At 37.1% G+C, this 26423-nt stretch overlaps 1 protein-coding gene and 1 pseudogene across 6 annotated transcripts in view; one reads left to right on the top strand and one right to left on the bottom strand.

Annotated features, from left to right (window-relative positions):
* Positions 1–26423, top strand: part of CCDC102B (coiled-coil domain containing 102B) — a 300046-nt gene that overhangs the window by 184838 nt on the left and 88785 nt on the right. The gene's annotated exons all lie outside the window — the stretch shown is intronic.
* On the bottom strand, positions 15826–19789 carry LOC103244245 (aminoacylase-1 pseudogene; annotated as a pseudogene).

Below are 26423 nucleotides of genomic sequence, written 5' to 3'. Positions count from 1 at the left end.
CTCTTTCTCTGATTTTATAGGTTTGATGCAACATTTTAACATTAAATGTGATGATTATGATGATGGATGATGACGATGACTGTAGAGAATGTCTATGAGTCTATGGAATATCCTGCTGATTGTAATGTCCTAAATTTCTATTTTTTGAAATGAATTTTTAAGTTGTAATCAAGGATTTTTAAATTTTAATCAAATGCTTTTTGGGCAATTGTTGAGATGATTTGGGGTTACTTTTCCCCTTCTAGTGAGCAATTTATCGGAGGAATTCTATGAATAACCTCTTGAGAGCAAAACCATTTCTGCCATTATAGCATAAACACTTCTTAGTCATGTATTATTGTTAAACAAATTTACTGCTGAATTCAGTGTTCAGCTGTTTTCTTGGGATTTATCTATTTATTCTTAATTTGCTTTTATGTAAAGTTGTAAATACTTATTTCATCTCAAATATTAATTTTGATGGCCTAGAAAATGTTCTTTATCATCACATGGAGAGCCAGATTTACTCTGGAGGTATGCATAGCAAGATGCTATTAATAGTACTTACCCTTTAATTTATTTAGTTACTTTTTGAAAAGGAAAGTTATTATTTGATCTTATATAAATCAGCAGATTCCGGGCAGATGGCTTTATTGAGACCCTATATTATTAGCTACAGGTCTTTGGATCTTACAATTAATTTGAGTAAAGCTATAGGTGCAGATAAACTCCTTGACATAACGTAAAATTCATCATGAGCATTGAAGGAGTCTTGTCATTTGCATATCTAGGGAAAGCACACTGTCTTGCAGTCTATTAGTCTTTGTTTTAGCTAGATCAGCCCATATGGAAATACTGAACGCAATAACCTTGCAGGCGCATACAGATCCACGTAGGAGCCAATGAAAACCAAGCCTAGTTATGTAGTGGTCCATTCCCTACCTATGACATATTTGAAGTAGTCCACTGCCAGAAGGATAATGTGAAGGTAACAACTCAAGCCTTACAGTCAGACTGTAGGCACACAATGTGCTACCAACATATAATTAAATGTTTAATAAATGTGTGCTCATTAATACTGTTGTTATAATCCTATTCTTCTCGAGTGAGCCCTGGGCACCAAATTGCCTATTGAACTGTCAGGGAGGTGATAACCTTTACTGGTGGCTAATACATTCTTTCTGAAACTTATTTTAATATGACATTAGCCTAACAATTACTATCCTTTCTCTATATTGTCTAGAGAGATAATTACGCTGTTCTAATAAAAGTTGAAATATGTCAAACATTGAAACAAATGTAAAAGCTAAGTTTTAAACTGTATTATACAAATAATTATTCTAATAGTACATCTAATCCAAGATTAAATTAGTGAAGATCAGCAACATGGAAATGAAAGAATCAGGATTAAAAGTAGGCTAAGACTTTAGGTGTCAAAATATATTGATTTATACTTAAAATTGATAATTATAACCGTATATCAAAATATTTACACTTCAAACGAAGAATAAAACCACTGAACACAAAAGGAAACAATTGTAAACATAAATATTTCCCCCAAATAAAACTGCAATAATTTTCCCAGTCAGAATTTACATAGGCCATAAGTGTAGTAAAATGTAAACACAAATATTTATACAATAAAACCTTTGAAGTAGACATTAAAATAATTCTTCTAAACAACTAGCAGGAAAGTCATTATTCATCAAGTGATTATTTTAAAAGGTACAGAAATACAAAAGGTACCAATATTTTGCATAATAGCCCCAAACTTGAAACAGCATAAAATGTATGAACAAAAATGTCGTTAATGTATTTGTAATATATATCTAGGATGGAAAGCTATAGAGAAATGATAGAACAAAACACAAACAGGCTGCACCTCAGATACATAATGTTGGGTGGAAGAAACAGATAGGAAATATTATAGACAGTGTTTTATTTATAGACATTTCAAAAACAAGGGAAACTGACTTGGAATGACAAGAATCAGACTAGTGGCCACTGTGGGGAAGGGAAAGGCTGCAGCATCTCCTGTGCTGGCAACATTCTGTACTGGACTTGGGAGGTGGGTCCGCAGGGCTGTTCACTTTCTAACAGTTTATGAAGCAGTATAGCTAGTATTTGTGCACTCCATCCTAAGTTATACCTTAAATAATTTAGAACTTTAGAATATGTTCAACACGCTATTCAGTAGTAGTGAATGTATTTTCAAACAGTCAAACAGGTTAGTATATTTCTGAAGAAAACATCACAGCAATATGTATTGACTTGAGAGTATTCTTTTCCTTCAGTCTAGTAATTCTGGAAAAATACAAACTCCAAGACAAAATAGAAACTCTCTAGTTCATTTAACAGCATGAAACAAAAGCTTAACACAATTAGAAAAAAAAAGAATAAAACAAGTCAGCCAAGCTGGTGCCTTTAGCTCAACGTTATGGGGAACTAAAGAACCCCTAAAGCAGTATAAAATGAAGAAAATAATATTTATTAGACTTCTTTATTGGGAGAAGGCTGTATATGATTGCATGCAGACAAAATAAAGATAGGATAAAATGCATTTTCCTTTGGCAAGAGAATAGTTAATGGCTCAGCTATGAAATGGGCTATCATGCAATCTTCAAAAGAGACATTCACAAAGACTTCTTCACTTTCATGGAGACATAATTGTATTAAGTATTAAAAATAGTGGGTGAAATGGATTGTGGTGGCCACTGCAGTTTGGCAGGTTCAACCTCCATTCTCCTCTCCTCCCCTGATGTTTTCCTTTACAATAGGGGCTAAAGAGTCTGAAAAGTCATTTTCTGAGCTCCCTTGCAGCATGAGGTCAGGATGCTGGTTAGGTTCTACCAATTCCCAGTACTCTCCTGAGACTGGGAAGGCAGAAGTGACTCAGAAGATACCATTCTGGTTTCTGTTTTCTTTTGTTTGCTATTGGAGTAGGCACATCAACCCGTTGGTCCAGAAGCAGCTGTGGCTAAGGAGGTATTTCATTCCAGAACGTGGTCACCAGACTTCAGAGTGTCCAGGGCAGCTGAAACAGTAGCCACTTTTCCCAGGTCCTGGTTCTCTCTTCCCAGCTGTATCTAAACTGCTTCATATTCCTGGTTTGATGCAGGGAGTAGAACGCTTGTGAGTGAGTTCTGCAGTGACTGGGACCATTCTTAGTGGTCCAAGATAGAACCCTCTCCTCCAGAATCATATTAAATCCCTTTTTTTTTTCTTAACATACCTAAAGTTTCCTTTATTGAATACCAAATGATACTGTGATTTAGATAGGTTCATTCATTTATACATATTTACTTAGGGCCTGATATGTCCTGTCACTATCCTAGGTCTTGGTGAAAACAAAAAAAAAAAAAAAAATTCTGTATACAGAGCAAGCTCTTTGCTCTGGAGCAGTTTATATTATAGGACAGGTAGTCAATCAAGAAAAAACAAATGATACCTAACTGTATACTACCTAAGAAAGATTTTTTTGTTTTGTTTTATTTTGCAAAAGTAAATAAAACAGAGGCAGCCTTGAGGGCACAGGTGGCATATGGTGCAGTATAAATAGGGTGGTCAGATGAGGTCTCATCAAGGAGGTGATACCTGAGCAAAGATTGGTAGGAGGTCAGGTAACACACCAAGAAGATTTGTAGGGTGGAGGGAAGGGCTACCCAAGGCCCAAAAGGCCTAACAGTCCCAGAATGTTTGAGAAATGGCAGGGCAGGCTTTGTGGTTTAAGCAGGCGTGAGACAGGTATGGGAGAGGAGGTCAGAGTTGGCAATGTGTCCAGTTATTTGGGAACTAGTAGGACATCATATGGACGCTGGATTTTACTCTGAAATATAGGTGGAGAGTATGGTGAGTTTTGGGCAGAGGACTGATGTTTTAGGAGGAATGAGCTGCTGACAGCAGATTGTAGATGAGCAACATAAGTCCTGATAAGGACGCTATTGCACCAATTCAGGAAACAGCAATGGGCTGCAATTCAAGAGGAAATGACAGCCGTGGAGGAAGAGTAGATATCATTGGATGGCTGAGTTTTATTTTCATATTTTTACTTTACATTGTTTTTCAAATTTTCTACAATATGCATGTTTTACTTAATAATAATAATATTTTGTGAATTAAAATTTACAGATAGCAAAATGCAGAGCACAAAATGACTAAAGGAGATAAATATACTGAATACCAAATATAAAACACCCAGAGAGGAAAAGGAGAGGAAAGGGAGAAGAAGAGAGAGGGAGAGGGAAAAAGGAAACCCAATAAAGTGAGAATTGGGAATAAATCTTGTTTGCGAGGGAAGTTTTATTGGACTAATTTGTCCTCATGCTGGTTAAGAAGAGACATGAGACGTAAGGGCAGGAAGATGGTGTGAAAGTCTTGATATTGTCAGATGACTATTGGCTTAGGGATGCTAGAATAGCTGAACTCAGTCGTTAGGACTCCAGAGATATTTAGAATGATGATTTGTCCTAAGCCATTGACTCTTGAAACAACAATAACAACAACAACAACAAACAAACAAAGAAAAAGCATCTGTTTAGTGCCTGTTTCTCTTTTAGGTGCCAGATATAGGGCAGTGAAAAAACATGCAAAGCCCTTGACCTCATGAAACTTGGTGTTTCATTAGTCTATAAAGAAACTAAGACAGAAATTTCTGAAATGATATCATAATTTATTACTCCTTATAAAGAATGAGAACTTGAGAGTAAAGTTGTTGCTCTAGAGTTGGATCTAGAATTATATAGAAAGACAAGTAGGGAGATTGGGAGAAGAACTTTTCAGACAGAAAGGAGACATTTTTGAGGATGAGACATGAAGCCAGGAAGCTAGAGATAATATGGTATGAGACATCAACCCTGTCTGTCAATGATTCAATTATAACCTTGTTCTGGAGAAAAATCCGTGCAGAATTATCTCTGATTAAAGCATATGACACTTAACTGCTGTAGTTCAATAGTTTCAAAAGTTTTGTCTTCATTCATTCCTAAAAGTGTAAGAAAACAATGAAGTACAATATATGGATGTTTTAATTTGAGTTGTATCGGAATTAGTATATGAATGCACGTGTGGATATGTGATAATTTTACACAATTTTTTCATAACCAATAACCATCCCCACCCCCAGCCCCACTCTACCTTTAAGTATCCTTCTACTTTCTATGTTTATGAATTCAATTAATTTGATTTTTAGATTCCACAAATAATATAATTTTAAAGATTATATGCACATACACTTGTATGCACCTAAACATTTTAGTTGTGATATTTTCTTCCCCTACTCTATAACCAGGCACTCTGATTTCAATTGCATAGACCTTGTCAAAGACAAAAGATGCTGTCTAATTCTCTTCTCCAACCACATATCAATGCAATTTTTAATTTTTAGTACATTGTATTTTTTAATAAAACTAGGTGCTTATACTTTAATTTTCTATGTATAACTGAAAAATAATTTCAATTTTTTGTTGCTAAGCCAGTCTGCTTTCCTCATTGTATTTTATTCATTAGAATATGCATCTTTTCTTCCAGGCTATAATCCCCTTCTATAAAAATTAAATAGTGTCTCATAGTAGCCAATAAAAATGTATCTGATAAATGACTAAGAATCTAGTAAAATATAGTAATATTTTAATAACATACTTATTAATCATATAATGTATATCACACATATTTTTCTTACAAAATTGTACATCACTATTCTGTGAGGAGAAAATTTTATATGTATTCATATATTTTCAAGTTAGCATCACAAACCACAAGGATTTGTACCATACATTAAAATATAGGTTTTAAAATGAGTGCTTTAATTATCTAATTATTTGTGTTCATATTATTCAATTTCCATGTTCAGAAGCATACTTTGTGTGACTGGAAGTATATATTAATTGGAGAGGAATCCTCAGGGGTGATTAAAGGTTTTTTTTAGTATAATTTATATAATTTGGGTGAGTATATGAGCTTTTTCAGACATTAGTAAATTTCAGAAATTTAACAAATTTTTTTTTCACTCTCATAATCCCTATTTACATGCCAAAGTGAAATGGACATTTGGCAGTTGACCAGTTAATTTGATCAATGCAGATGCCAAACAATATTATGTGGGAAAAAATATAACTTGGCAGCTTAAGTGAGGTCTTAATGGACCAAATGGTTTGATGCAACTGCAGGGAGGGTTTCCCTACCTTGTATAAGCTGACTCTATAAAACTCACAGAACATTTGACTGGTTGGCTATATGAAATCAAGCAAATGTTTTCAAATTTCAGTATTTTACCAGCCAGTGATAAAATTGATTGGATTCTTTTTTCTCTCAACTAGATATGAAGCAATGCAGTAATAATTCCTTATGTTCATTCATGGCCTTTAATAATTTGAACTGAAAAGTCTGAAAAAAAATTATTTATGGAGGTATCCGCTAAAATACTTATTATGATGTGTTTAGTAGGAGATTGCATTTATTATTCATGAACAAACTCAGGAAACTTTTTCACTGTATTTTTTTAGCTTTAAGATTAAATTTATCTCATATTTAAGAATAAAGTTAATTTAATGAAATATTAGATAATTTGTCTTATCTGATTTTTAGATGGTATGAAGCTGGTCTCATGCAATTATTGACTAGGGAATGATCAGAGCTGCGTGTTTAAAGGAGTGAAAAAATGATTCTGGAGAATAATACAAAAAATATCACAATAACAAAACCAATATAATATTTTTTCAAGAAAAAAAATCCAAAAGAAATTTAGAAAGAAATTGCCCTCCTGTATGAGAGAAATGCATTAGTTTCTCTGTGCAAGAAAATTAAGATTTTCTTTACTGTTATCTGTAGCAACCATTTTGAGTGCAGAAGTTAGCACTCAACATAAGTACATCTTAATGTACATTATCTCATTTATTCTAGTAGAATGTGATCTTACTAGGACCAGAACTGTGTTACCTTTGCAACAAAGATGCTCAAAAATAAAATAAAATAAAGTTTAAAATATCCTTCCTATGAGCTACTACAGGCTGGTTCCAATACACCAATACACTGTCTTCTCACAACCCCTACACTTTCAAAGTTCTGGAAATCTGGCATTTGCAGATTACTTATGTAAACAGCTAATACACAAATGCAACTACAGAAATGCCATAAATTGCAGAGTAAATCTGTAGAAAGGTGATGTCAACTTGCTGAAGGACAAACCATGAAGAGTTTCTTATCGGGATATGTAGTTCTGGCTCTTCTTCCCAAGGGGACTTTGAAACATGTGGGAACTATGCCTTTTCTTTTGATGACGCAAGCTTTCTAACTATGTCCTTCTCCCTAGAAACTATTTTTAACCTATGCCATTTCACATCATTGAATTCATTACTTGCTCTGGAGCAAAACTGGACCCATGTTGCACAACAGGAGATCTTCAGAATTTAGGTACAGAGATAAATTTATCTTAGATAAACTGTCAATTATTATTCCAATTTTATTTTAATTATTTACCTAACTTTGGATTTAAATGCATCTGTTTAAGAAATACAAACACAGAGTGAAAGATGAAACTTAAATATTCCACAATGAAGGATTTATGTGTCTTATGTATCATCATATTAAAATGTATCATATTTCCAGACAGTGCATGAGAGTACTTTAATGTACTAGTTAATGTTGACTTATAGAATAGTTTTGATAATTTCATTATCTAATAGATTTTGATTTCTGGATATAAAGGCCATCTAGAGAATTACATTTTAATTAGAGCTCTAAGTAGGTATCTAAGTCCCATGTTTTGGAGATAATCTGAGTTTGTAAATAATATATACTATTTCTCAGATGAGGTTAAAAACCTGAGTTAACTTTGTGGTTCTATAGCTAAGTTTCATTTCAATGGAAAAATAAAAGCCTGAGAAGTCTACACAATTTGTATACCTGTAATCTCACTTCTTGTTCACAAAGCAAATGCTCTGTCAAAAATGATAGTGCATTTTGCTATTCCATGGAAGAATTAAGTTTCAAAGGATAATATTTAATAACAAAATATACAATATTCTTAGGAGCGTGTGATTTCAGTGTAATAGAAGGAAACTCTTTCAATATTTGTATATAAATTCATATTTTCAGTTTGATATATTTTTGACGTGCCATCCACAGGTTTAGTATACATTGTTGATACTGAGCGATATGAAAATGAGTAAGAGAAAATCACTACTCATAAAACATACACTCCATATTTGTCAGTGTCCATCTAGTAAATAAAAATACTCTAGATCTATGAACAGTGTTTTTTTGGGTTTTGTTTTTTTGAGACGGAGTCTCGCTCTGTCGCCCAGGCTGGAGTGCGGTGGCGCCATCTCGGCTCACTCCAAGCTCCGCCTCCCGGGTTCCCGCCATTCTCCTGCCTCAGCCTCCCGAGTAGCTGGGACTACAGGCGCCACCACCACACCCGGCTAATTCTTTGTATTTTTTAGTAGAGACGGGGTTTCACCGTGTTAACCAGAATGGTCTCTATCTCCTGACCTCGTGATCCGCCCGTCTCCGCCTCCTAAAATGCTGGGATTACTGGCGTGAGCCAGCGCCCGGTCAGAGTATTTAATAGATGCAATTGAAGATCTGAGAAGCTATGTAAACTGCTACTGGGTAACATATAGATTAGTAATGGTAGGAAGAGGCTAAAAGGGTAGAGAGAAACTACAGTATGAACCAGGGTTGCCAGACCCTGTAGCAGGAGCTGTGTGGCAAAAACAAACTACTGTTGGTGCTTCTCTACTCAGATGAAAGAGCTACCAGAAAGGACTTTGAGCCACAGTGGACAGGCAACAGCAGTAAGAGATGCATCTCTAGACATCAGAGGAGAAATGCTCTGGGTTCTCTCCAGTTCCGCCCGCCAGTCTTCTGCCAGCATCTTCCATTGACTGAATCTACCAGGAAGTTACTAGCAAGAGGCCCTGGGAAATAGATTTCTCTGCAATGAAACAGTGTGGAGAAGGGGAAGGAATAGATCCGAGAGCAAATAAGCAGGTAGCCCATCAGCACAGGAATTAAGATGGAATTCTAATCACTAGTGTGGTGGAGCATGGCAAAGGCCATGAGAAAAGTATAAAATATTACTCAAGTGATAAGTGAAAAACTAAAATAGTAGATGGCATGTGATGTGTTTCATGTTTAATGTGAACATATTATTTATCTCCAAAACCAAGACAGTTTTAAAAAACTGGTACCAATCGTACTGACACTATTCACAAAAATCAAGAAGGGTGGGCTCCTTTCTAATTTATTCTATGATGACAGCATCAGCCTGATACCAAAATCTGGTAGAGATAACATGAAAAAAAAACTTCAGGTCCAAAACCCCTGGTGAACAAAGACACAAAAATCATCAGCAAAACTGGATACAGCAGCACATCAAAAAGTTAATACAAAATGATTAAGTAGACTTTATTCCTGGGATGCAAATCTGGTTCAGCACATGCAAATCAGTAAATGTGATTTACCACATAAAAAGAATTAAAAGCAAACACCATATGATCATCTCAATTGATGCAGGAAAAGCTTTTGATAGAATCCAACATCCCTTCATGATAAAAACCCTCAACAGAATAGGTTGAAGGAACATACTTCAAAGTAATAAGATCCGTCTATGACAAAACCACTGCCAATACCATACTGAATGGACAAAAGCTGGAACCATTGCCCTTGAGAACTGAAACAAGACAAGCATGCCCCATCCAAACAGGAAAAGAAATAAAATTATCTATCTTCACTGATGATTTGATTCTATATCCAGAAAACCCTAAAGATACCACCAAAAGACTCCCAGAACTGAAAAAAAAAGTTTCAGGATACAAAATCAACATACAAAAGTCAGTGGCATTTCTATACACATTCAAGCTGACAGCCAAATCAAGAACACAATCCTGTTTACAGTAGCCCCATCCCAAAACTGAAATATTTATGAAGACATGAAGGAGGGGAAAGATCTCTATGAGGGGAAGTACAAAACACTGCAGAAAGAAATCAGAGATGATACAAATGAATGGAAAAACATCCCATGCTCATGGATTGGAAGAATCAATATCATTAAAATGACCATACTGCACAAAGCAATTTACAGATTCACAGTTATTTACGTCAAACCATCAATGTCATTTTCCACAGAATTGGAAAAGTCTATTCTGAAATTCATATGGAACCAAAAAAGAGCCTAAAGAACCAAAGCAGCCCTAAATGAAAAGAACAAAACTGAAGGTAGCACACTAGTAGACTTCAAACTATACTGTAAGGCTACAGTAACCAAAGCAGCATGGTACTGGTTAGAAAGCAGATACACTGACCAACGGAGAAGGTTGTATAATCCATAAATAAAGCTATACACCTACACCATCTGATCTTAAACAAAGCTGACTGAAACAAGCAGTGGGGAAAAGACTCCCTATTCAATAAAAGGTTCTTGGATAACTGGCTAGCCATATGAAAAGAATGAAATTGGACCCCTATACAAAAGTTCACCCAAAATTTATTAAACATTTAAATGTAAGACCCCAAACTATGAAATTCCTAGAAAGAAACCTAGGAAACACCTTTCTCAGCATCCACCTTGGCAGGATTTTTAAGTCCCCAAAAACAAATGCAACAAAAACAAAAAATGACAGTGGGACATAATTAAACTAAAGATCTTCTGCACAGCAAAAGAAACTACCAACAGAGTAAACAGACCATCTACAGAATGGGAGAAAATACAAACTATGCATCTGACAAAGTTCTAACATACAGAATTTACAAAGAACTTAATAAGTAAAAAATAATAATAATAATTCTATCAAAAAGTGGGCAAAATACATGAACAGACACTTCTGAAAAGAAAACAAATGGCCAAGAAACATGAAAAAATGTTCCTAATCACAATCAGAGAAATGCAAATCAAAACCACAATGAGATATCATCAAACCAGTCAGAGTGTCTATTACTAAAAAGTCAAATAATAACCTGCTGTTGAGGCTGCAATAAAAAGGGAGTGCTTATACACTGTTGGCAGGAATGTAAATTACTTCAGCCACTGTGGAAAGTAGTTTGGAAACTTCTCAAAGAACTTAGAAGCAAAACTACCATTCCACTCAGTAATCCCATTAATGGGTATATAGCTGAGAGAATATAAATGATTCTATGGTAAAGACACAGGCATGCATATGTTCATTGCAGCACTATCCACAAGAGCAAAGACATTGAATCAACCAAGGTGCCCATCAACAGTGGATTAGAAAAAAATGTGGTACGTATACATCATGAAATACTATACAGCCAGAAAAAATGTTTTGTGTAGCAACATCGATGTAGCTGGAGGCAATCACCCTAAGCAAATTAACACAGGAATGGACAGCCAAATATTGCATGATATCACTTATAAGTGAGAGATAAACATTGGGCACATCTGGACACAAAGATTGGAACAATAGACACCGTAGACTACTAGAGTGGAGAGGGTGGGAGGTATGGGTTGAACAAGGGCCTGTTGAGTACTATTCTCACTACTTCAGTGGTGGTATCCAGACCCCAAACTTCAGCATTATGCAATATTTCCATGTAACAAAACTACACATGTACCCACTGAATCTAAAATAAGTGTTGAAATTACAAAAAAATAAAAAGAAAAAAAGAATTACTCTGGGTCAACAGGAATAAACTTGGAAATATAATATCTGAAAAAGACAGTACTGGAATCGATATGATTGAAAGTAAAAACTTCAGCTGGGCGTGGTGGCACATGCCTGTAATCCCAGCACTTTGGGAGGGCGAGGCAGATGGATCACAAGGTCAGGAGATCGAGACCATCCTGGCTAACACGGTGAAACCCCGTCTCTACTAAAAATACAAAAATTAGCCAGGCGTGGTGTCGGGCAACCGTAGTCCCAGCTACTTGTGAGGTTGAGACAGGAGAATGGCGTGAACCCTGGAGGCTGAGCTTGCGGTGAGCTGACATTGCACCACTGCACTCCAGCCTGGGAGATAGAGCCAGACTCCATCTCTAAAAAACAAAACAAAAAAAGAAAGTAAAAATTTCATGATTATGTCATTCAAATATATTTTGAGGTTAAATACCACAACTCACTACTCACTAACATATTTCAGCATTATTGATGTGCAAGAATCATTGTACCATTATATTGTGTAGACTATGGAGATAGTTTGGGAAAGATTGAAATCAGGTTGGTTTGGACTTGAGTGGCAAATGTTAGGATGTTTTTGGTGAATATTTATCAAAGATAACTAACGTCACAACGTAGGTGTGTATTGCATGGACAACTTTTATGCTATGAGGACCTTTGTTAATTCTTCATCGAGTTATGTCCTCAAACCTTGCATTTTGATTCATTTATTTCTCCTTGGTCAGGCTGTTTTTGCTGTTACCTCCTCTCATATCTGTTCCTAACTCTATATGCTGTGCCTCCTAATTATTCTGTTTTACTGTTTGGCACTATTTAGTTACTGGAAATCCATATTCCATCCTATTTTGTTACTCTGCAAGTATTCTCTCACAATTCACTAATGAATGCCTAGGTGTCAGATACAACCTAAATATTTCAGTTTTTATTCTTCTCTACGTTTTGGGGTCATTTAAAATATTGGCTCCCTTTGAAAGACGGGCACCTTTGGACAAAAAATATATTGGATTTCTTGCTCTCTTATAATACTGTGAAAATGAAGATTAACATACCAAGTAACATAAAAATTACCTAAATTCTAAAACTCATAGGAATAAAACTGTCTACCTCTTGGAATGTTTGGTATATTGGACATGTTGCAAATGAGAAGAGAAGCTGTGATATCTTTTTCATGCTGCTACCTTGAACAAGTTCTTTTTCTTTCATTCATGATAAAAACTTAGGAATAGCATAGAGCTTCGACATTATTGGATGTTAACAATGGTCCAGTATGCCAATGGTTAGGAAATGGAAATCCCGTCCCATCAATTATCAGATTCCATCCCTCATCAGCCTCAGACGGGGGTCCTGCAGGGAGGAAGGGCTGTGTGCATCTGCACTTGTTCCCACACCAGGCAACCACATTGTCTCTCTTGCCTGTGAGATTGCCGCACTCATACGTTTTCAGAGCTGGAAGAGAGGAAAGCGGAAGAATGAGTCTTGTGGACTGGTGCTATTGTTTCAGTTGTGGGTGCTCTACTGGTCATTAGAGGTACAGGCACTGTCTCTCTCTCCCATATGTTTGTCTCTTCAGTTGTCTCTTCAGATTAGCCACTGACTGCTCCTGTATCAGCTCCAATCCCTCCCACAGTCCCTTCCATATAAAATTCTTCTGTTGATAGCACTTCATCCATCCAGCTGGTCCTTTTGAGTGGAGTTCATTATTTTGTTGTTGTAGTTTTCCATAATGCATGTCCAGCTCCTCTCTATAGGACCTACTCATGGATCATCTCACACACTCATAACATTCATGTTCCAAAAAATTCTGAAATTACAGGCAATTATCAGTGAAGCACCATTTCTTTGCTCCATAGGAACAGGTTACTTTTTCTTTTTCCAAAGTCAATGAGCCACCATGCTGTCCCCCATACTCCTGGTGGCACATGTTAAAATCTTCAGGAAGTTCTCCGCAGCCCCTTAGATTTGGCTACATGTGGAGACCAGTAACCCTACCCCTATTTGCAGGGGAAGCAGGGAGGATTCAAATAACAGGCCTTTCCAGCATCTCCTTGTGAATCTTCCCATTATTCATCTTGGAGATGGGAGCACTAAAGAGATACAGGATCCAGCCTTTAATTTTCTCTGGTCATCACTTTATCTGTTTATGTTGACTTCTTGTTTGGGGAGGTAGGAAGACCAAGAATCCATTCTTTCTGGTCTTAGAGCCTAGGTAAAGCTGGACAAAATGGAAAGCCTCATTTTTTGTTTATCTTGGGTATCTTGTATATCATGTTATTGTGTGTGTGTATATATACAAGGTGTATGTAAATAATCAGAATCATTATATACATACAATTTGTGCATTTTGCCTTTTTATTCCCCATTATATACCCTCAATGTTTCTGTTATCAAAATTTCCACAGATGTTAAAGCTTTATAATTTTTCACTTTAAGAATTATAATTTATTCAATTCGACCCCAATCATATAGATTATTTCCTATATTTGTTATTAGAAGTAATGTTGAGTAATTATGAACATAAATCTTTTATATATATATTGTTACTTAGAACAGTTTTCTAGTTATAAAACAGGGAAAATTTAAGAGCTGTTAATATACTCTGGTAAATTATCTTCTCTCTGAAAAAGTCACGACAATTCACATGAAATGTGTGAGAATGTCTTTTCTTGCCATTCCTCTATCAATATTTGTATTATATATTCATTTTCTGGGTTACTGTATTCCATCTCTGTTAATTTTCCTTTGTATTTCTTAATCTTGGAATCTGAGTTACTTCCTATTAATTTTTATGAACGTTAACATGGTTTTACTTCTATTTGTCTTTCTGACCACTTCCCTGTTGTCACCTATATTGGCCCTTCCACTTTTTTTTCCCCCTTAAATAAATACAAGTCGGAATTGCTTGGACTTTGGGTCTGTAAAACCCAATATGCATGTCCATTTATTTTCTTTATTTCTATAGAATTATGAACAAAACCAACAGCTTTGTCTATCAGGAGAGTTTACTCCATACAGAAACACTTCTATATACAAGGGGTTGCCTGGGGAACTTGTAAAAGGCTGATTTATCAAATAAAATTAAGCATTTTCAACAGCAACAAAAAGTATTTTCCCTGAACATTTGTAACTTGTGCAATTACAGGGCACTAAGTGTGGGTAGAGAGAATGCTGGAGACTTTAGTTATAAAGCACTAGTTGGCTAAGTGTTCATGGCTTGAAGAAAAACTGTGTGGGAGTAATGCATTTCCCACTGAGCATGAGTCACTTATCTCACTTTCTCTACCCCTTGGGGGCCTGTAAAGTAGAAAAAGAACTTGTGATTCCACCTAAAATTTTGGTGACTACCATTAATGCTTTAACTTAATAGTTGCAAGCTCTTTAGAGATGCAAAATGCTGCATGAATGCTAAATTATATTTGCTATACTTGTGATTTAGCTATAGGATTAATAATCATATTTGCAATTCTTTAGAAGTCTTTAAATATCACACTGGGTCAGGATATATTATATAGTAGATGAAAATGTATTTCCTACTGTTATAGAACTTTATTATTTATAGATTTAATTGATGATTAATATATGCTATTATCAGAAAACAAGTCTAAACTCACATTATTTAGCCTACATCGTAAGAACTAACTTATATATGCACATGACACATACGAGATACCCTCAGGATAATATAAATAGAATGACATACATAAATAAGATGTAAAAATAAATATGATCTGGCTTATTAGGCTCTATAATTTTTTCCTTCAATGTTTACACATTTATCTAGTGACCTTATTTTTGCCAGTTATTGTGTCTTTATTTTTTTATCCTTTTGCTTTTCCCTTTCATTTGGTTCTCTGACTCAAAGGAAATAACCAACAATCACTACACGGGGACATTTAAGTAATCTAAACAATTGCTTGGGAAGGGAATTTGGACCTTTCCTTTGGACTCCATTATGTAGAATAAGGACCTGAGTATTTTGATTGTGCTCATTCATTGTTTCATTCATACAGGTGATGAGTGTTTATCAGCCACCATCTTTATGCCAATTGGAATAGGAAATGCATTGACATCGAGTGCAGGGTGGGTAAGGTGAGTCATCTCTTAGATGATCTCAGTAGCCTCTGGCTGAACCCCACATGGCCACTGCTGCCTCCTCCATTTCTGTTCACTTGGACTTAGTGTTTCTTCACCTTTGCTGCAGTGATCGAATCACCCGGAAGATTTTTAATGAACAATTATCCAAGTGTCACCTTCCACATCAGTAGAGCAGAATATCTGGAGAGGGAGCCTATTCGGATATTTTGAACCTGGGTTGTAACTAGAACCACCTTCTTTAGTTCCCCTGCCCAAACACAAACTTCGTTATTTGGAACGGGGAAGAAGAAGTCCTTGGCACTAGTTGGAATGGAAGCTCCAGGGGCAGGGGTTGGGGAGTTCTGAGGCTCCGCTCTCTCCAGGCAGGGTAGGCATGCTGGCCCGGGCAGGCAGCAGGTGTGAATATATGCCAGCCCAGGAGGAAGGCAGCCTCATGTAGCCACTCGTCATGGTCATGCAGTAGCACAGGTGTGTGGCTCATGAGTGAGAAGCCTAGAGCCAGGATCCCTACCGCTGTCAGTGGCAGCCAGGGTGAGGTTCATGTCCTTGCAGACCTGGCTAAAAGCTGCCCATCTGAGTCATTAGTAGGTGTCACTCAGGGCTGCGTCCGCTTCTGAGCAAACTCGAATGTGACCCCGTCTCCAGCTGTCTGGCACCAGCCTGCAGCTGCTGCTCAAAAGCTTTCAGGCCCACATCTGGTGCCACAACAAAGTCTAAGCTGGCACTTATAGTGGCAGTTGCCCATGTTATAAGCCATGCCACCCTCTAGCTTACTCACGTTCACAGAGGTCACGGCCCTCCCCTCCCCCTTTAGATGGGAGTTTGACTGCAGCCTCTGCCTTTTGGGATCCAGCTCATAGCCTTATACAGTTTTCCTGCAGCTGTGCCCTCGATGAAGCAGAGCCCTGGCCTGGCCTCCTCTGAGTGCTGGTGACCCGCATCCAAGGGACCCTGCTAACTATCAAACACAGTGAAGGCATTAGTTGGCTCATGACAGATTGTCACATATTCTTTAGATGGTTTTTAAGAAGGACACACACAGTTATAGCGAAATGCCTGCCTTCTATTTCTTCCCTCTTTTCCTATAATGAAGATGCACAGTGGTGAATGTTCTTTCTGTGTATAGTTTTGATCTTTTACTACATATTAGTGTACTCAAAACAATATTTCATTTATGCAAAATTTAAATGACCGATTTTATCCTGTATAATTCTGCAGTTTGCTTTTTACACTAAAAATATTTTACAGATGTATGTATATTGATAAATGAAAGTCTAATCTTTAATGTTATAGGAACCACTGTAGGTTTATTTATCAATTACCCATTGATGGATGTACATATATACTCAATTACAAACTATGCCATATAAAACTCATTGTAAAGAATGTAGTAAATTTCTCCAGGTTCTATTTCAAGTAAATAGAACTGCTGTGTAAGAACCACTTCCGATTTGATGGGTAGCACTAGTTTGTTCTCCCAATTGTTTGCAACAACTTACCTTCCCATAGTGTACACCTACACTGTGCTTGGTATCCGTTTAAATAAAACTTTATAGATATTTTGTATCTATATAAATATCAAGACCTATCTATGACTTCTAGTTTAACTCATTTATTTGGAATCTATATTTTACTTAATGTATTTAAATCAGCCTCTAGCCACTGGTATGGCTGAATCCTACACAGTGTATGTGTAGGACATTTAGTTGTAATTTTTAATTGTTTTATTTAACTCTCATAAATTTCCAAAGAATCTTAAAAACTGGTTTTTTTGAATTTGAATTCTACTTTAATTGCTTTGGTGACTACAAAAGTTATCAATAATTTCTTGAATTTGTTGAAATGGAAATTTGTTGGAAATTGTTGAGGCTTCTTTTGTGAAGTATACAGTGAAGTTTGTAAATATTCATTGTATATTTGTAAATATTCATTGTATATTTGTAAATATTCATCATATATTTGTAAATATTCATTGCATGTTGGTATATTCATTGCATGGTCTCTTGAAAAGGGAGTATGTTCCCTTTTCATTAGTTTTGTCAGGGTTGGGGGTATAGGGACACACACTCATACCCATTGAAATTGTTAGGCTTTGGGTCCTAATCTCACCTTGAATTGTAATCTCCATGATCCCTATAATCCTCCCCTCTCCCCGAACCCTCCTCCCACCCCACCCCCATGTAAAGGGAGAGACCAGGTGAAGGTAATTAAATCATGGTAGTATTTTCGCCTTTGTGGTTCTCATGATAATGAGAGAGCTCTCACAGGCTCTGATGGTTTTATAAGGGGCTCTCCTCTTCCCCCTTCTTCCTTCCTGCTGCCTTGTGAAGAAAGTGCTTTGCTTCCCCTTCATCTTCTGACATGATTGTAAGTTTCCTGAGGCCTCCCCAGCCATGCTGAACTGTGAGCCAATTACAACTCTTTCCTTTGTAAATTACTCAGTCTCCGGCAGTTCTTTATAGCAGTGTGAAAACACACTGATACATAAATTGCTACTGCAGTCAGTGGAGTGCTGCTATAAAGATACCTGAAAATATGGAAGCAATGTTGGAACTGGGTAACAAGCAGAAGTTGGAACAGTTTGGAGGGCTTAGAAGAAGACAGGAAAATGTGGGAAAGTTTAGAACTCCCTAGAGACTTGTTGAATGGTTTTGACCAAAATGCTAATACCTTTATGGACAATGAAGTTCAGGCTGAGGTGGTCTCAGATGGAGATGAGGAACTTGTTGGGAACTGGAATAAAGATGACTTTTGCTATGCTTTAACAAGGGGACTGGCAGCATTTTGCCCCTGCCCTAAAGACCTCTGGAACTTTGAACTTGAGAGAGATGATCTGAAGCTGGAACTTATGTTTAAAAGGGAAGCAGAGCATAAAAATTTGGGAAATTTGCAGCCTTACAATGCTATAGAAAAGAAAACCCATTTTCTGCAGAGAAATTCAAGCCTGCCACAGAAATTTCATAAGTAACAAGGAGCCAAATGTTAATTGCCAAAACAATGGGGAAAATGTCTCCAAGGCACATCAGAGAACTTCAAAGCAGCCCCTCCCATCACAGGTTGACCTAGGAGGAAAAAACATGTCCTGGGACAAGCTCAGAGGCTTGATGCTTTGGGCAGTCTTGGGACTTGGTGCCCAGCATCCCAGCTGTAGCTAAAAGGGGCCAACATACAGCTCAGGCCATTGCTTGAGAGGGTACAAGCCCCAAGGCTCATCAGCTTCCACATGGCATTTGGCCTGTAGGTGCACAGAAGTCAAGAATTGAGGTTTGGGAACCTTCATCTAAATTTCAGAGGATATATGGAAATGCCTGGATGTCCAGGCAAAAGTTTGCTGCAGGGATGAAGTCCTCATGTAGAACATCTGCCAGGGCAGTGCAGAATAAAAATGTGGGGCAAGAGCCCCCACACAGAGTCCCCACTGGGGCACTCCCTAGTGGAGCTGTGAGAAGAGGGCCACCATCCTCCAGACCCCAGAATGGTAGATCCACTGACAGCTTGAACTATGTACTTGGAAAAGTCATAGGCACTCAATGCCAGCCTATGAAAGCAGCCACAATGGGGCTGGTACCCTGCAAAGCCACAGGGGTTGGAGCTGCCCAAGATTGTGGGAGCTCACTCCTTGCATCCACATGACCTGGATGTGAGACATGGAGTCAAAGTTGATTATTTAGGAGCTTTAAGATTTGTGATGGTTAATATCAAGTGTCAACTTGATTAGATTGAAACATGCAAAGTATTGTTCCTGCATGTGTCTGTGAGGGTGTTGCCAAAGGAGATTAACATTTGAGTCAGTGGACTGGGAGAGGTAGACCCACCCACAATCAGGGTGGCCATCATCTGATCATCAAAGAGAGCAGCTAGAATAAAAGCAGGCAGAGGAACATGGAAGGACCTGACTGGCTGAGTCTTCTGGCCTCCATCTTTCTCCCATGCTGGATGCTTCCTGCCCTAAAAATCTTTTGGACTCTTAGACCTACACCAGTGGTTTGCCAGGGACTCTTGGGCCTTTGGCCACAGACTGAAGGCTGCACTTTCTACTTCCTTACCTTTGAGGTTTTGGGACTTGGACTGGCTTCCTGGTTTTTCATTTGGCAGAAGACCTATTGGGGGACTTTACCTTGTGATCATGTGAGTCAATACTCCTTAATAAACTCTGCTTCATATTTTCATCTATCCTATTAGTTCTGTACCTTTGGAGAAGCCTGACTAATGCAAGATTTAATAACTGCACCACTGGATTTTGGACTTGCATGGGGCCTGTCACCCTTTGTTTTTTGCCCATTTCTTCCATTTGGAACAGGTGTATTTACCCAATACCTTTACCCCCATTGTATCTAGGAAGTTACTAAATTGCTTTTGATTTTACAGGCTCATAGGCAGAAAGGACTTGCTTTATTTCAGATGAGACTTTGGACTTGAACTTTTGGGTTAATGCTGGAATTACTTAAGAATTTAGGGGAAGGTTGGGAAGGCATGATTCGTTTTGAAATTTGAAAAAAATGTGAGATTTGGGAGGGGCCAGGGGAAGAATGATATGGGTAGGCTTTGTGTCCCCACCCAAATCTCATCTTGAATTGTAATCTCCGTAGTCCCCATGTGTCAAAGGAGAGAGGAGATGGAGCTAATTGAATTATGGGGGTGGTTTCCCTCATCCTGTTCTTGTGATAGTGAGTTGTCACAAGATCTGTTGGTTTTATAAGTGGCCCCTCCCCCTTCCTTCAGCACTTCCACTTCCTGCTACCATGTGAAGAAGGTGCCTTGCTTCCCCTCTGCCTTCCACCATGATTGTAAGGTTCCTTAGGCCTCCCCATCCATGCTGAATTGTGAGTCAACTAAACCTCTTTTCTTCATAAATTATCCAGTCTCGGGAAGTTCTTTATAGGAGTGTGAAAATGGACTAAAACACCCACACATACATTTTATAGTAGATACATTTTTTTCATTCAAATTTTCTATATACTTGCAATTCTAATTTGGTTGTTTGGCAGAGAATTGACAAGTACATATTGTATCTATTCCCTCATCTTACTTGGATGACTCTACATAGGTAAAGTGAATTTCCCAGCCACCCTTTATTTATTGGTAACCATGTGCCTGAGTTCTGGCAACGAAAGGAGTATCAGTGAAAGTATTGACTGCAATTGACTTTAGGGCTGGCCTTTATGGAGTTATAAAATATACATGTAAAATGTACACATGTCAAGTAGACAGCTTGATATGGAATTCCGGATTTCAGTGTATGTCTGTTAATCCTTCTATCTCATTACGATTTTTTTCAGAACATTTTTCTGCATTTCATGTTATTTAATTTTGATATTTTATATATTTATTTATTCCTCAATAATATCTATTTCATTCATCCATTGTCTTTTTAATTTCTAGAACTTTATGTAGCTTTTTAGAAAGTTCTACTTTTTACCCCAAATCTGTCCTTTATGTTCTCACAGTTTCCTATTAATTATAATTTATAATTTGTTTATCATTTAATAATATGTGGTTTTTTGGCATTTTCACATTGCTGTAGCTTGAGCTCTTTGAATGCTAATTTTTCTACTGTGTTTGTTTACTCCTCACATTGAATCATTACTTCTTAGGATTTGAAACTTTGTTTTTGAGCTAGCTTTTCTGTCAGATTGATTTTTCTGTGGGTTTCTGTATTCTGAACTGTTGAGTCATTTGGGGCTTATTTCTACTTTGTATTCCCAGGGTTTCATTTGGCAATTAGGGTGATTTTCCATCTTGGTGATTACTCCAGCTCCTAACCTCCATATCAGTGTTTGCCATAGTATGAGGTTTGATTTTTTTTTAATTTAATGAGAGTATTTTGTTTTATACTCTGATGTGGATAGAAACAAGCTTGCATATGCAAGCCTGGAGCTAAATTCTCAATCTAACTATATGCATATATCTATATTATATACATAATTACATACAGACATACATATATATACACATATATAGACACACATATGTGTCTATATATATACATACATCTCACACACACACACACAAACACACACACATATATATAGTATTAGGGTTCTCTAGAGTGACAGGAGACTAATAGGATAGATGTGTATGAAAGGGAGTGTTAACTCACACCATCACAAGGTGAAGTCCCACAGTAGGCCGTCTGCAAGCTGAGGAGCAAGGAAGCCAGTCTGAGTACCAAAACCCCCAAAGTAGGGAAGCCAACAGTTCAGCCTTCAGTCTGTGGCCAAAGGGTCCTAGAGCCCCTGGCAAACCACTGGTGTAGGTCCAGGAGTCCAAAAGCTTTCAAGGGCAGGAAGCATCCAGCATGGGAGAAAGATGGACGCCGGAAGACTCAGCCAGTCTAGTCTTTCCATGCTCTTCTGCCTGCTTTAATCCTGGCTGCACTGGCAGCTGATTAGATGGTGCTCACCCAGATTGAGGGTAGGTCTGCATCACCCAATTCACTGACTCAAATGTTAATCTCCTTTGGTGGCATCCTCACAGACACACCCAGGAACAATGCTTTGCATCCTTCAATCCAGTCAAGTTGACACTCAATATTAATCATCACATAATCATCACATATATAGAGAGTAATTATCATAAAATAATGAACATTATTGAGAATTTGAGTTAGTGATGTGGTTGACTATCCTGAAGCCATTAGCGCCTTTGACATGAGAAGTTTTCCTGGAGTCATGTGAAGGAGCAATAATGGAAAGAGAAAAAAACATTGGAGATGGATAAGTGGATAAAGAAACTACAGAAAGCTATTTTAGAAGGTTTTGCTTTGAAGGAAAAAAGAGATCTGGTCTGTAGGTTGAGTGGGGCATGTAATCAAAATAAGTTTCTCTTTTTGTTTTAAGATGGCACATTGGCTCACGCCTGTAATCCCAGCACTTTGGGAGGTTGAGGTGGATGGATCTCTTGAGGCCAGGAGTTCGAGACCAACCTGGCCAACACAGTGAAACCCAGTCTCTACTGAAAATGGTAAAAGAAAAAAAAAATAGCCCAGTATGGTGGTGCATGCCTGTAATCTCAGCTACTCAAGAGGCTGAGTTATGAGAATCCCTTGAACCTGGGAAAAAGAGGTTGCTATGAGCCGAGATTGTGCCACTGCACTCCAGTGTGAGTGACAGAGCAAACCTCTGGTTTGTTGTTGTTGTTGTTGTTGTTGTTGTTAAAAAAAAAAAAAAACAGCAAAGTTGTGGGGTTTTATGACCAATGAATATCTAAGACTTCCCAAGTCACTCTTCTCTGTCTTATGTTGCCTTCAAATATGCCTCTATTCTACTTACTCTTAGATTCTCCTAACTCTGTTTCTCTTATTTCCAGCTGTCTGCATCTAATACTTGGTCTAGAGAATAGAAACAGTGACTATTTTGTTCATTTTGTTCACACGTATCACTAGAATCGAACAGTGTATTTATCAGTATGACATAAACTCACATCTGTTTTTGAATGACTATAGCATGTAGACTTGCTTGAGAGTGGAGAAAAGGCATTCATTTCTTTCCTATTGATATAGTACAAGCTCTCTGGGAATTGTAGAAAAGAAATGTATTAAAGGAAACTCCATGTAATGAACAAAGAACTTTCACATAAGGAATGTCTATTACCTATGTTTCTCTCTGAAGGGCTATGTGCAGCCAATGATCAGAGCATAAGAGGATAGTTTATTCTTATGGTAATAACAACAATATTAATTAGCTATGTATAAAACAACAAATGTATGTATAAAAAGCATTATGAACATGATATTATGTGTTAGTTACTTTATCAGATTTTTTAAAAAATGCATTTACCATGCCCAATGGCCTTTTGAGATGGGTGTTATTATTTTCTACAATAAATATAGTAAAAATGAATCTTCATAATCATGGATGTCTTGATTTCTTCTGGGGTGAAATGCAGTGTGAATTGTAAAACTAGATCTGCATTTGTTCTAACCTAGAATAGCCTATTTATTCTTAAAAAGTATTCCATTAGTGATATGACTATATACATACATACACATATATAGACACACACACATATACACACACATATATATGAATGCCTTAGTCCCAGAGATAAATATTACACACACACACATACAGAGTATGACTCACGGCTCTTGAGCAAACTAGTCAGAGACATTATCAGTATAGTCTTCCCATTTGTCCTCTCATTTCCATTTGTGATTATTATAACAGAGTAAAGTCCTGTTTTACAGATAATATGTTAAAGGATTATATAAGTTATTATATTAGAATTTTAACAAGAGAATGACCCTCAGAGATATTTCCTTTTGACCCTATTTTTATAGTCAGAGAAACTGCAGCATCAAATTTGGAAATTTGAATTTTACATTTGTAAAAAAGTAGTTTATTTGTAAGTGAAGTACATTAGTTTTTTATATATATAAATAGAATTGCTATACTTCCATTTTGATTTTTTTCATACTGTGGGATCTTAATGTCTGGTGAAATATTGGTGATACATTCAGATATGGTGATACAGTATTTTATTTGTATTTTAGCTAATCCTTTCCACTACATGTAAGTGTTCTACTAATAAGTTCATGGCCATGTGAGGCAAGCCACACACACTCACGTGCACTGCAGTTCAGGCCCCTCTCAATACATCATGCTCTTTCTTACTTTTGGTCTTGGCATGTGCTACTATTTCTGCCTGGAGAGACTTCCTCTCAATCTTCCTCTTATCACAATTTTTACTCATATTTCAAATTTCAGATCCAATGTTCCTTTCTCTAGGAAATACTGTCATCATTTCCCATGCTGTTAGCTGCTTTGTGTACCTCTTCTTTAACTTACCTCTAACACAATCCTTTCCAAGTAGAGTACCTACTGATTTGTTACTGTTGTTGTTGTTTGCTATTGTTTTTTTTCTGCAAACTAGATTACAGGTTGATTTTCTTGTAGGATTTTTCATTAGTTCAGCTAAAGATGGGCTCCTTGTCACATGACCATGAAAAATTAGGCCCACAATTTAAAGGGTGAGAAAAATGGGTTTTATTGGACAAAAAGGAAAAAAAAAAAAAAGAATCAAGGACTCTCTACAAAGCCAGAATCCTGCTAGTGTGCTTCCCACATCACAGATTAAATACCAGGTTTACCCAGGTAGAGAAGGAGCCAGGCTCCTCCCCGCTGCAAACAGTGTGAACTACTGTGGCTCCACCCCAGGGTACAGGCTGGATGGAGTTTCTCTGGGGATCCTTTCCCACTTGGCCATCTCAATTTCATATCTCTGTCCTTGGTGCTTATCATTGTTACATCGCTGATTACCAACAAATATTAGTTGGATGAATGAATGGATGAAATGAGGAAAGGTGTAAGGAAGGAAAGAAGAGAAGAAAGGAGAAATGATATCTCAGATAACAGACATTCTCAGTTGATTACTATTCATCTCCTTTTCCAGTTTCCCTGTCGTGATACAAGTCTAATTTTTCATATTTTTCCCCCTATTATTGCCCCCTTGCACTTCATTATTAAAGGCTCCATTCTTAGGCCCAAGACCTAATTATTAGAGTAACTTATTTAGTAGGTAGGTTTTCCTGATCACAGATGGGTTTAAACATTAACATATGACACAACTTTAGCCATTTAGACATAAAGTGAAGTCCTGGAGAACTAGTAAATTTTTTTCACACTTAGTGAAACAATTAAAACAACAACACTGAGAACACTGCACCAGCTTGAACAAGCTGGATTGTTCTATAGCAACAATAGACCTGAAAATCAAGATGGCTTCAAAAAAAACCAGTTATTTCTTGCCCACCCACATGTCTTCCAGTGCCACAAAGTGACAGAGGGATGCAAGTGTACATTTTGATACAATTGTAGACGCAGAAAAAAGAGGGCCTGGCGAATGGTACTCTTCAGCTGCCTGGAGACAACAAACATCCCTTCTCCTGTATTTCCTTGGCCAAAGATATTTTACATGACCATGCCTGATTTCAACTGTTAAATTCAAATCTGTTAAATTCAAAATTCAACAGAATTTCAACAGTTGATTTCAACTGAAATCAACAGTTGCTGATTTCAACAGCAGGGGCTGTATAATCATACTCTCAGGATGAGCGCCAAATGTTTGTGAAAAATAATGCAGGCAGCCACAGTTCTCAACATAGAAATATGAACCCAGTCCTTAGCAGGGTTACTGAACTGCCAAATTAACAACCATGAAGCCACTGTAACCTTAGATTTATCATGTAAGAGAAAAACATTTCTTGATTTTTGCCTATCCTTTTCCTGTTAATCACAGATGAAAATATCGTAACTGAATCAACTTTATTGTAATTCTCTCTTCACTAGTTCTCTATTACTGTCATTACCTCTTTAAGTGAGATGAAAGTGTTTTGTTTTGTTTTGTTTTTTTTAAGAAACGATGTATACTTCACTCTCTTGATCAATGTTTTCCTTTACTTTCCATGCCCTCTCCAAACTATTTAAAAAAAAATTAGATTCAAACTCTATACCGGGATTTTAAGATCTTTACCCTGTCTGCCCACAACCAAATCATCTGATGCTCTTCCCCTTTCTCCTCAATATATAATGCTTAAAAATCAGTTAGAAGGGTCCTCCCACCTACCTGCAATACCCTTCTCCCTCAACTAAGTCAACTCCATGTCATCTTGTCATCCAATGCTATCTTCCAGTCTTTCACTTTCTAACGGAAGTCTGTCCATAAAAAAATGTGTAAGGAAGAATATACTCCCCCAGACATCTGTCTCAAAATATTTTTTTT

Source organism: Chlorocebus sabaeus, chromosome 18, assembly GCF_047675955.1.
Source record: "Chlorocebus sabaeus isolate Y175 chromosome 18, mChlSab1.0.hap1, whole genome shotgun sequence".
Lineage (NCBI taxonomy): Eukaryota > Metazoa > Chordata > Mammalia > Primates > Cercopithecidae > Chlorocebus > Chlorocebus sabaeus.
The sequence above is the reverse complement of the archived record's forward strand: the minus strand, read 5'-3'. Positions and strand labels throughout refer to the sequence as shown.